This window comes from Athene cunicularia (genome assembly GCF_003259725.1).
Source record: "Athene cunicularia isolate RWA chromosome 4 unlocalized genomic scaffold, athCun1 chr4_part1, whole genome shotgun sequence".
Lineage (NCBI taxonomy): Eukaryota > Metazoa > Chordata > Aves > Strigiformes > Strigidae > Athene > Athene cunicularia.
The window spans coordinates 3,508,417-3,520,982 of record NW_020799098.1 but is presented as its reverse complement, the minus strand read 5'-3'; the positions used below and the strand labels follow the sequence as shown (position 1 = coordinate 3,520,982).

Here is a 12,566-nt window from a genome sequence, read left to right as displayed (position 1 = left end):
CCCCCCCCAATCACAGAATCATTTAGGTTGGAAAAGACCTAAATTATCATATTCAACTGATAACCTAGTACTTCCAAGTCCACCACTGAATCATGTCCTTAAGTGCCACATCTACACATCTTTAGTGTATATAAATACTCCCAGGGATAGGGACTCAATCCCTTCCCTGGGCAGCCTGTTCCAGTGCTTGACAACCCTTTCAGGGAAGAAATTTTTCCTAATATACAATCTAAACCTCCCCTGACACAACTGCAGGCCATTTCTTCTTGTCCTGTTGCTTGTTACTTAGGAAAAAGAGACAGACACCCATCCCGCTACAACCTCCTAGTAGGGAGTTGCAGAGGGCCAGGAGGTCTCCCCTCAGCCTCCTCTTCTCCAGACTGAACCCCCCCAGTTCCCCCAGCCGCTCCCCAGCAGACCTGTGCTCCAGACCCTGCCCCAGCTCCGTTGCCCTTCTCTGGCCACGCTCGAGTCATTCAATGGCCTTTTTGGGGTGAGGGGCCCAAAACTGAACACGGTATTTGAGGTGCAACCTCATCAGTGCTGAGCACAGGGGGATGATTCCTTGCCTAGTCCTGCTGGCCACACTATTTCTCATACAAGCCAGGATGCTACTGGCCTTCTTGGCCCCCTGGGCACACCACTGGCTCATATTCATCTGGCTGTCGACCAACAGCCCCAGGTCCTTCCCCACCGGGCAGCTCTCCAGCCACTCTTGCCAGAGCCTGTAGCATCGCATGGGGTTGTTGTGACCCAAGTGCAGGACCCAGGGCTCAGCCTTACTGAATCTCATGATTCCCTTTTGTGACCATCACTGCTATGATTTAGTGCCCAGTCTCCTCTACTCAAACTATTCACCATCCCAAACTGCCCAGGTATCCCTATTGCTGCCTCTCCGTGGATGAAGCAAAACACTCTCCTGTATAACAAATGAAACATGCTGATGCCTGGACACATTATACCTGTTTAATTCCAGCAACAGGCATCTTGGCACTACTTGGTAACTAAATCAAGATTTTTAAGGATGAACTTTACTATTAGCTTTTAGTAGATGGAAGTAGTAAGAAAGAATAAACAGTACTTAATGCTCCCAACACGGAAGGGGCTTGAGTTCTTTCTGTAAAGTTGAGATCTAATATCTTTCAGCTACTAAAGGAAATAATGCTTTTAAAGGAGTAAGACTAGAACTAGCTTGGAATACAGTAGCAAAAGGAGGACAGGGAGAAGCTGAAGGAAATATCTGATTGGAAAGGGACTGCCGAATGCATTCAGAGAAGTAGGCAAGATACCAGTGGCAAAGACCCTGGAATCAGAAAGTGGGAACATTTCCCCCCCTTATTTACATCAAGGAATAACTTACATAACTGGACATATAAGATTTTTTAAAGTCATAATCATCTTTCCAAGTTTTGTTAATCTAATTTAAGACAACACAGAACATGATGCTCAACCAAAAATGTAAATGTTATATGAAATTACACAGAAATGTGGTTAACATCACAAGGATTTCAAGTAAATTCTGCTACATAAGAAAGACTTTCTGAATGAAAAATAAACAGCAAGTCACTGGAAGTCAAATGAACTAATAGTTTAATGGAGTGGTAATTGAAAATGAATGGGATGTATCTTTTCCTTTCATATGACTCATAGAAGAAAAGGAAGGGATTTCTGCAATAATATAGCACATAGACCGTACAGAAATGTAGAATTAGTACATAATTATCCAAAACTATTTCAGACACCTAAAAAATGAAAATAATTTGATTTTCTGAAAACAGAACGATGTGTTTATATTTCATAAGTTTCTTGCAAAAGAATACGGTTCTAGAAATAGAAAAAGGAACCTAGACTTATTAAAACTAAAGTCTAAACCAATAACTACACTGCAAGCATTATTGTAACATCAGAACTGAAATCTAGCCAATTCCTAGTTGTGATGCAAACATCGAACATGAATTGACTAGAATACATAAACTTTATATAAAATGCTGAGGCCCCCAGAAAAACTCACTAAATCAAAAAGGCTATTAGGATTTTTTTGAGTAACCTGCAATCTTAAAAATTATTATGAACTAAAAGAATTTTATTCTAGGCCACAGGGAAAACATCGAGTGGGTATCTACTTTCATTCTTGCAGGAAACAGGTGATTACACCACCTTACTACTTAACAGTGTCAGCTGAAAAAATAATAAAGTGAAAATGCCTCATCTTCCTTCATAATTAAAGAAATGGAAGAAAAAGTATGCATTAGAAAATAGAAATTCAGAGATCTTACTATTAATGCAGTCTACGAGGAAAACAAGTATCGGACTTCAAAAGGCTACGGAAAACAACCCATCATGGAATCCTCCAACCCCAAATCCCAGGCACTTGCTGTCTCCGTGGTCAGAAGTAACTTCGGTTTATCTGCACACTGTCATGTACTGGCTGATGAGCCTTGCTTAGAGTAGGTTACACCGTGAAACACTGGTGACTCAAGATCCAAGCTAGTGTAGCTGTGTAGGGCTGCCCTGCCATTGTGCAGCTTTACTAACTTCAAACCAGCTCAGGTATCCCCAGAATACATCGTCTTCTACTGTGCAGACTTGTTAAAAGTCTTTCAAGTGAGTCAGCCTAGCTATAGAATACAATCCCATCGATGCAGCACCTGGCATTATGCTGTAGCAAAAACTGATTTTTAAGACGAGCTACTGACTTAATTTCCTTTCTACTATTACCCTTTGCTCTGTCTGAAAGTTCCTCTTTTTAAAACCCAGCATTCTCTAAATGCTGAACATTCACCATTTCTATATTGAAGTTTGGTTGTCAGAACCATTTCAAACCACAATTTTGTCAATTCCTATAATAATAGTTTCTGCCTGTGCAGCTGAATTAACAGCTTTGTGTTCATTTTCACCTATCTTGCTACTATATTGCCTGAAAACCCACTCCATCGTGTTTTCTCCATAACATTTTCACAGAGAAACAGCACATGCTCTGCCTTGGCAGGACTATGTGTGTGTTGCCCAAACAGCCGGTGACAAAGACAACGCTGAATTGTACCTACCTTGCTCTCCAGTTGATGTTTTTTTAGATTTTTTAAAATTATGTATACATTTATTTTTTTTTTGCATATGTTGAAAATGGACAGCAATTTAAATATATTAGGAGTCACCAACAGATCAACAATTAAGCAAGCCTTATTTTCCTAAGAAATCAGGCTGAAAGAGAAGCAAACACCATTTCAAACGACATTTTATATTAAACCAAGTTTTGCAATTATTAAAAAAAAAAAAATTAAATCCTGTTTGTCTCCAGTGTAGAAACTCTGAAAGAAAGTAGATCTAATGTGAAATCAAAGCAAATTTACATTGCTTTTAAAACCATTATAACAACACTGAAAAAAAAATCCCAGATGGCATGACTTCCCATAAGACAATGCAAAGAGTGGGGGAGAGACTTAAGACAGCCACAGTGAATAATTCCCATCAGAACTCTTTTCCTTCTTATATTACCATTAGGACTGTGTGTTCTTATTATAATTTGTGTGCAGTGTATCTGGGATGATAAGCTGATAATATACAATTTCAGTACAAAAATTCAAATGGCTCATTTCTAAGGCTGCATACTTTTCATCGATTTCCATAAGGTTGCCAAAATTCTCAAAAGCTTTCTTAAAAGACAATGAATACATTAGCATTGTCAAATAAAGAGAAAACAAAACAAGTTTCCAAACATCCTTAAATGTTATATTGCTCAGCATTGCAGAGTCGAAGTTCTAGGTATCTGTGCTCTGCAGAGAAACAACAACGTTTCTAAGGAGGAGGAAGACAGTTTGCTGTACCTACATTCCCACGCATTTTACCCCCGTGCCAAAACCCACTAAAACTAGGAACAAGGGACTCTGAGGCCACAAAGATTTTCTGACACATACTATAAATCAAACAATTATTGGAATAATTCATCAACATCTCTTGGTTGAGAGTGTGTTCAAAATTGGGAATGAAATTACCGCAAATCTTTCTTTTTTTTATTATTTCTGAGTCGGTGACTCAAAATATTCCACGTAAAATGAGAGGCTGAGAGCAACTGCAGGACAACTTAAGACAACCTTGAATGTGGGCAAGGGTTAGATTTGGATTTCCTAACTTGGAAATTTGATCCAAAATGTGGTCAACTGGATTCATCTATCAGTGTAACAACTGGGAAGGCATCGCCTTGCCTTCTGTTATTTATTAAAGGAAAGCAACTATCCAAGCTTTTTTGCAGAAAGTTTGATCCAATATGCACTCTTAAGGCATATCTAGCTGACTGAACTCAAGGGGATACATGCAACTGTATAAAAAGCCCAGTAAGCCTTGCCATTATTTAAGCTCTAAATTAGATTCAGATGAGATCAAAGTGACTCTGAGCATCCAGCAACAAAACTTTTGTATCTGAAAATACTTGAACTTTAGATATATTCAAGGTTAAATGGCAGCCAAATCAAGGTTTGTATTTTGGAGTCAGATGCATCCAAATTGTTTAACTTCCATTTTGGTGCTGAAGAGATTTTACCATTTTCTGCCAAATTATCAGTCTGTAGCTTCAGATAAATATTAATATTGAACTACGAAAGAAGAAAATCATATTTGATAATTGGCCAGTGGCCAGGAAAGCAAGCAGGAAAATAATCTTCTTAGGCTTGACTATCCAAGGAGATACAGCTTGCAAATACATTTGAAAATCAACACTGGTGGACAGAGGGAAAATACACAGAGGGTCAAAAAGACAGTTTAAAATCCTTCGATTAATTATTTGATTTTAGAACACTGAAGTCAGGTGAAATAAGATTAAGTAGAAAATATTAAATAGATACAAACCAATAAGAAAATCAAAAAAGTATTAATATAAAAAAATCCTAGCAGCTTGTTTAAAACTTGAAAAAAAAAAAATAGTAGTTCATGATTTAAAATCTAATAACTTCAAAAACTAGCTGTTATGGGGGAGGAAGAATTGTCTATCTTGGTGCCAATTAACGTGTTTTTATCCTTGTACAGCAATGGTATCAAACCACTCTTAGGCCAAAGGTAATGTTGGAGCTACAGCTAGGCAAATTATTTTTTTCAGAGAATTTTTTTTATCTGGAAAAAGCCAACCCTACTTTCAGTTATCCGTTTCTTTCCCAATTCATTTCAAGTTATTCTGTAATCTATATTAAATTACTTTCAGTGAAAATTAGGTCAACGCAAGAAGCACAGACATCTTGAGTCATCAGGTCTGCTTCCTTGCCATGGCAGACAGTCATGTCATAATATAATTAATAATTATCTTAATATGATAATAACTACACTCATAAACTTATCAAGCTTCCATCTTAGAAACAGCTCAGACATTTAACCCCAATTAATCCTACTGGAAGTAGGAAACTCATTCTAAAATGAACTCCAGAATCTGACAGGGTTTTTTTTCATTAGAGACACTTTAATGCCATACTGACCGTATTTGTAGATAATTTATATCTATTTCTTCTCATGCCCCATTTGTCCTTCAATTTAAGTAAGTATTCTTCTTCCACTATGCTCCCTATTGTCCCTTTTTCGCTTCATGCATTTCTGCAATGAGCCATGACAGATTAAAGGCAGTACTTCAGTCTCCTCTTATTGCATAGAATATCCATTCCTATAATCATTACAACAGCCCTATGAAACAATTATGTTTCTGGAATATATGTGATAAAAACTGCAGTTTTCTAGGGCATATAATTTGCAGCTGTGAGAAATACTTCACCTGATACCTTGCAGGACCTTTTTTGTCAGACACAGTGTCCGCCACTTTCTTGCTAACACCCACACACTAAATTGCTTTATGAAAAAAGTGTCCATTTAATTTACATTTTGTAAATGAAAAGTCTTACTTGGGTTAGAAAGTGATTTAAAGAAACCTGGAACATTCAGTGGAGAAAGCCCCTACTAGTCACATAAGAAATGCTTATCGTAAAAAAATAGGGGGGAAAAAAAAAAAACCACAACAAAAAAACCCACAAAACCCAAAACCAAACAAAAAACCCAACAACAACAGAAAACCTAAGAGTGAAATTCAGCTTCATTCCTGAATTCTAATGAATACTTGTATAGTACTATGAGTAAATACCTGAAGGGTGGGTGCAAAGAGAACAGAGCCTCTTCATTGGTGCCCAGTGACAGGACAAGGGACAACAGGCACAAACTGAGACACAGGAGGGTCCCTCTGAACATCAGGGAACGCTTTTTGACTGTGAGGGTAACCGAGCACGGGCACATGTTGCCCCAGGCGGTTGCAAAGTCTCCATCCTTGGAGACATTTCAAAGACACGTGGACACCATCCTGGGCAACTGGTTCTGCGTGGCCCTGCCTGAGCAGGGGGGCTGGACCAGATGACCTTCCAGAGGTCTCTCCCAACCTCAACCATTCTCTGATTCTGTGAATCTGACAACAGCCATAGAAGCCACTTTTCTGCACTTGAGTAATGACGAGAAGATGTGTCCAAAGTTATTGTGTCCAGGATGTCTCCCAACATCGCTATCAAACCACTGAGCTTGCTTTGACAGGATTTAATTGGGAGACCAACTCTATCTGCCTTTCCTTGAGGGGTAATGCAAGATTAGATTTTACCCATACTCAGTCACTTTCTCCAAACAAAGTTACAGCACCTAGAAATTGAGTCTTTTAGACCTGGTTTACAAAAAAAAAAAAACAAACACACACACAAAAAACACAAAAAAAACCAAAACCAAACAACAACCAAAACCACCTTTCCCTTAGCTTTTCAGAATAAGATTTCATTTTGGATATTAAATTCAGGCACTTATATAGGAACAGTTAAATATGGGTTTACATGTATTTAACCAGAATCACATACACATAAAAGTCACTTGATAATCAGTTTAAGGTAATTCAAGCAGTACGAGCATAACTTCTGCAAAAAAACCTATCAACAGATGATTTGAAAGGTCGCCAAAATTCTGAATGATTCAGCCTAACCCAAAAACATTCCAAAAAACAAAAGGGCAAAAGAAATGTACAATAAACTGCATGTCTCATTCTGAATCTGGTTCAAACTTCTACTTCTCATCATTAAAGCCTTAAAATGGAATAAGGCCCCAAACAACTGGAAAGGTGTTAAGTGATTACTACGTAACAAAAGTGAAAATCAACCTCAGGGGGGAAAAAAGCAGAAAACCAGATGAAGTCAGTAACTCTATACATTTTTTTCCTATAATTTTATATACACATATATATTTAAAACTCTATAGATCCATACATATTCATTCAGAAGTTTTAAATTTTCTATTTCTGGAAACTATTAGGCTTTTTTTTTTTTTTTTTTTTTTTTTTTTTTTTTTTTTTTTTTTTTTTTTTTTTTTTTTTTTTTACTGAAAATATTTTTATTATACCACTATCTAGGGAAAGTGTTAATAAACAACAGAAATGTTAAGTATTCCATGATCATCTTAGATAAATACACACACAAATATATATGTACATATATATGCATATATATCAAAGAGAAATTAAAGGATGATGACATTACTTTTTTCAAAACATAAACAACCTGCAGATGTGACAAAAAGCAAGCATGATATTTCTGTAAATGTGGCCTATCATAGGATTTAATTTACAACCAAATATTCTGACAAAAACCTGATTAAAAATACCGGTGTGGCCATATTAAGTGGAGTAACAGATTATTAATATTTACAAAAATAATAACCAGGCTAAATAACCAGCCTTTACTGGTAAGACTTGTGTTTGGGAATCCCTGGGCGCAGTGGGAAAGGTGGCAGGCAGGCTTACCCTTGGTTAGGGAACACTTAAATCGACTGGACATGCCAAAGTCTATAAGACCTGATGGAGCACACCCACAGATGCCAAGGGAGTTGCCCCAATTCACACTCAATTATCTTTGAAAGGTCATGGTGATTGATTGGGGCAGCTTCCTGAAGACTGGAAGACAGCAAATGTCACTCCTTTCATTGAGAAGGGAAAGAAAGGGGATCCAGATTGCTGCAGGCTAGCCAGCCTCACCTTGATGCCTCTTAAAAGAGATGGAGCAAATACTCCTGGAAGCCATTTCCAGATTTATGAAGGAAAGGAAGGTGATTGGGAATAGTCAGTATTAATTTATGAACAGGAAACCATGTCCAACCAATCTGATAGCCACCTATAAGGAGATGACAAGCGGAACCAAAGAATCGTTTGGGTTGCACTGAAAATTTAAAGATCACCTAGTCCAACCCCTCTGCTATCAGCAGGGACATCTTTCACTAGATCAGGTTTCTCAAAGCCCTGTCCAACCTGACCCTTGAACACAAGGAGAGCAGTTATAGAATAGAAAAATTTAGGTTGGAAAAGACCATTAAGATTATGAAGTCCAACCGTAAACCTAACACTGCCAAGTCCACCACTAAACCATCTCCCTAAGTGACACAATTTTGTCCTTAAGTGACAGATCATGTTGCTTATCTTGTCTCTAGTAAGACTCTTCACACTATCTCCCATAACATCTTCATAGACAAACTGATGAAATGTGAGTTTGCTAAGTGGATAGTGAGGGGCAGTAAGCCCAGCTGGAGGCAAATCACTAGTGGAGTATCCCCTGGGTTAATAATACTGGAGCCAAGACCGTTTAACCTCTGCATTAGTGACCTAGACAATGGGACAGAGAGGAAGTTTGTTAATGACACAAAATTTGGAGGGGTAGTTGATACCCCAAGATGGTTGTGCTGCCATTCAGAGGGACCTCAACACCCCGGAGAAATGGGCAAACAGAAAATTAATAAAGCGAAAGGCAAAGTGCTGTGAGTGGGCAGGAGAAACCCGAGTACGTGCTGAGGGGCCAACAACCTGGAAGACAGCTTTGCAGAGGAGGACCCAGGGATCCTGGTGGATAACAACATGAACCAGCAGTGCACCCCTGTGGCAAAGGTTAACAGCATCCTGGACTGCATTAGGAACTGTGTTGCCAGGGAGGTCACAGGGAGGTAATCCTTCTCTATTTGGCACAGGGGAGAACATGCCTGAAGTGCTGGGTTCGTATGAGGACAGGCTGAGAGAGCTGGATGGCTCAGGGAGATGTCACCCGTGCTTACAAACACCTGATGGGAGGGAAGGAAGAACAAGGCTTTCCTCAATGGTAACTAATAGAAGGACAAGACACAATGGTGATAGATTGAAATGGATTTTCCTTTGGGTTTTTTGGTGTTTGGTGGTTTGGTTTTTGAGAGTGATCAAAAACCTGAATATGCTTCCCAGTGGAAGTGGAGATATCCAAAACTTGACTGGGCACAGCTCTGGACAACCTGCTCTAGCTGACCCTGCTTTAAGCAAGGGCAATGAATTAGACTGTCTCTAAAGGTCCCTCCCAGTCTCTGTGATTAGACTGAGTAGAGGCTAATTAGACCAATCTCTTCTTCCTCCAGATACCAAACAACTTCAGAAGCATGAACGATGGCTGGTACCATGACGGTGCTGGAACAAAGCCTGAACTGTACAATTTCTTAATACTGGAAGTCAAGATGATCCACTCCCTGGACCTTATCAACTCTTTTCTTCAGATGCAATCACATAATGTTTAGCAGTAGCAACAATAAAAACCCAAATATTTTGATCATAGCTTAATATGTAATATGCAGTATCTTAAAAAACAAAGTCACGTTTCCTTTGTTTTATGGATACAGAACAGGAATCCTGTTTAAAAGTTGTTACTCTTTTCAATCAATTTTCTTATGATACATGACTAAGTCGGAGTGGCAATAATTGCGTTTGCTTTGCCCAACAAATATATACACACTCCTGCTGCCTTCACTATGCCAACTCTGGCAGACATTTCCCACTATGGTAAACTCGTTTTCAACAAGCTAAAAAAAAAAAACCAAAAAAACAAACAAAACAAAACAAAACCCAGACAAAAAACTACCCATTTTCTACTTGCTCCACAAACTGAACTGTCTTCCCTTATATCAGACAAACACCAACATGATGGGCTGAAAACACATTGAAAACTAATTGTAAAATGCATACCGTTTAAATAATAAACTATGGATTTGATTCCAAGCAGTTTACAAAAAAAAAAGCCCCGCGAAGATGGATACACTTTGTATACACACACAAAAAGATGTCAATTTTTATACACCATTTTCTATGAAAATAATTGATCGGGCTTATCATGCGTAAAGAAGATATCTTCTGATATATGTTTTTGAAAAAAAAAAAAACAATTCCTATTTTAGCCTAGTGGAAATTGCTAGGGATGGTATAGAGGGGGGAAAAAAAAAAAAAAAAAAAAAAAAAAGAGTGAAGGAATGGCAGAGAGGTTCTAATGTTGACTACTGGCTCATTTTTTGGCAGGGGTGCATAAACATGCTGTGTTGGGCTACTGGAACATCTGAAATCATAAGCAGACTTAAAGGTAAGCATTTACCTATGAAGAAAGGAATGGACTAACGCTTTTAACGATTAATGCACTGAGGAAACGCCGTTTTTTCAAAAGCCTTCAAGCGTTTATTAAGAGACAGAAGATGGTGGGCACAAAGCAGCAATCTAGAGAACAGCTATGATCAGTCAGGGATGCTGACAATACTCCAAACACCTGGAAATAATTAAGGAAACAATGACAGCTTGATGGTATGTACCATTCCTGAGCAGTTTTCAAATGGAAGAAATTAATAAAGCTATTGTCTAATTAACCCAACTCTTTTAGATTTTATGCTTTGCTCTACATGTCCAAGACTAAAAAGTTATGACAACTGATCCATGACCTAATTATTTTAGAGCACTTTCCTTGTAATTAGAGCAAAAGTATTGCTATGAAGCTGTTCTAAATTATAATAATGGGTAGAGTTGCAGATTCCATATAGAACAGTGTTGATGATACTGTCTTAATATGATAGATTCGAACAACCCATAATTGTTCATAGGGTATATTTAAATGATGTAAACGGGGGGGTTTTCACCCTTTCCTCATGGATGCTGTCTTGTCATTAAAACCAACAAAACCAAACCCTTCAGGATGCAAACATGAAACTGAAAATAGTTCATTTCAGTAGTAATCTCTACTTTACATTGCATAATCATTTGTTAAAATCTGGAAAGTGATTTGTAGAGTATTTTCATACTGAAAAATGCTGCATACTTACTGAATATAAATATGCATTTTAAATGTTATTCAGAATTCCCACAGCTTCACACAAATGGCTATTAAATTTTCATCTTCCCTTCCCTAATACTTTCCTTCTAAATCTTTACTACTATGTCCCCTAAACTCATTTGTCCTTTCACTTGCTGTTGGGATTTTGTTCTCTGTCTGTGGAAGAAAGACCACTGTACTCATCATATTAATAGATTTCAAGGCCAGAAAAGGCCATATATGATCTAGCCTGATCTTTTCCCATTACATTTTCAGCTACACTAGAGCTACATCTCTCTGGAATTGATTATACAGACAATCTAGTTCACTTAAATTTGACTCACTTCACGTTTGTCATTTAGACGGAGCGATGGAAGATGAATCACTCTGTATTTGAAAGCACAATGGATATCCTTAAAGCTAGTATGCATTTTAGATTCAATATTCGCATTTAGATTCACCAAGAGCACACCATCTCGTTCACTTCATAAACCATTAAAATATGTAATTTTAATTAACTGAGCTACTTCATTCCTAAGGGACAGTAAAATACCAAGAATAGAGAACTTTAAGATATTTAGCCACCTATCTATGACAATCTCAAACAATTATTTCACAAACGTTACATTTTAGAAAGAACTTTTCTAATTAATAGTCAGAGTAATAGTGCATTTGAAACATCACTGATACACTTAAGTACAATAAACCATTAATTAAATTTCAATTCAAAAGCAAATTGTTTTGGATGTGAGAATACATTACCATTTCTAATCCCTCTTTGTCTGCAGCTCTCAGCTGCTCTGCAGTTTAACATCCTTCAGGGATAAACTAAACAACTGATCAGCCTTCACTGAACCGGAGAGTTCATGAACATCCACACGAACATTTTAGATGTTCAACATTGCGGTTGGTGCTAGAGAACATGAAAACACACTGGATCTCTTGAGATATCAATAAATACAGAAGCAAATCTAAAAACTTAAACTCAACTGAATTATAACGTGGCCTTATTTGTAAAGTCATGCAGCTGAACTTCTACAGAAGACAAGGAAAACATTTCTTTTTCTCTCAAAGTAGCACCTGTATTGCCAAACTGACTCTCTCCTTGCTTTTTCTTCCAGTGGCCTGACAAACCTGATCGTCCGAGGCTGTACACAAGCTCGTTTGCTCTCACACTGCTGTTGGGACTGAACCCAATAACAGAATTTCAAGGAAACCTGGGTGTTCTTGTCTGGGTAGTTCACATACTGGAAGTGGCTGCACTGTCTTTCAGTACAAAGCAGAACAGATTTCTGCATGATTCAGCACTGCAGGAAGCCTGTTGTTTCTTTGTTCAGCTAGTAGTTTTTCCACAACTTCTATGTTTATTCTAAATTTTGAGATTTCTCATTAAAAAAAAAAAATCAGTGTTTTCTTTACCAGATAGCTGCAGAACTGAGA

The 12,566-nt window shown here is 37.8% G+C and overlaps 1 protein-coding gene across 2 annotated transcripts in view; it reads right to left on the bottom strand.

Moving 5' to 3' along the window:
- The window catches only part of CTNNA2 (catenin alpha 2), a 494,091-nt gene that overhangs the window by 377,745 nt on the left and 103,780 nt on the right, over positions 1-12,566 (bottom strand). The window lies entirely within an intron of this gene.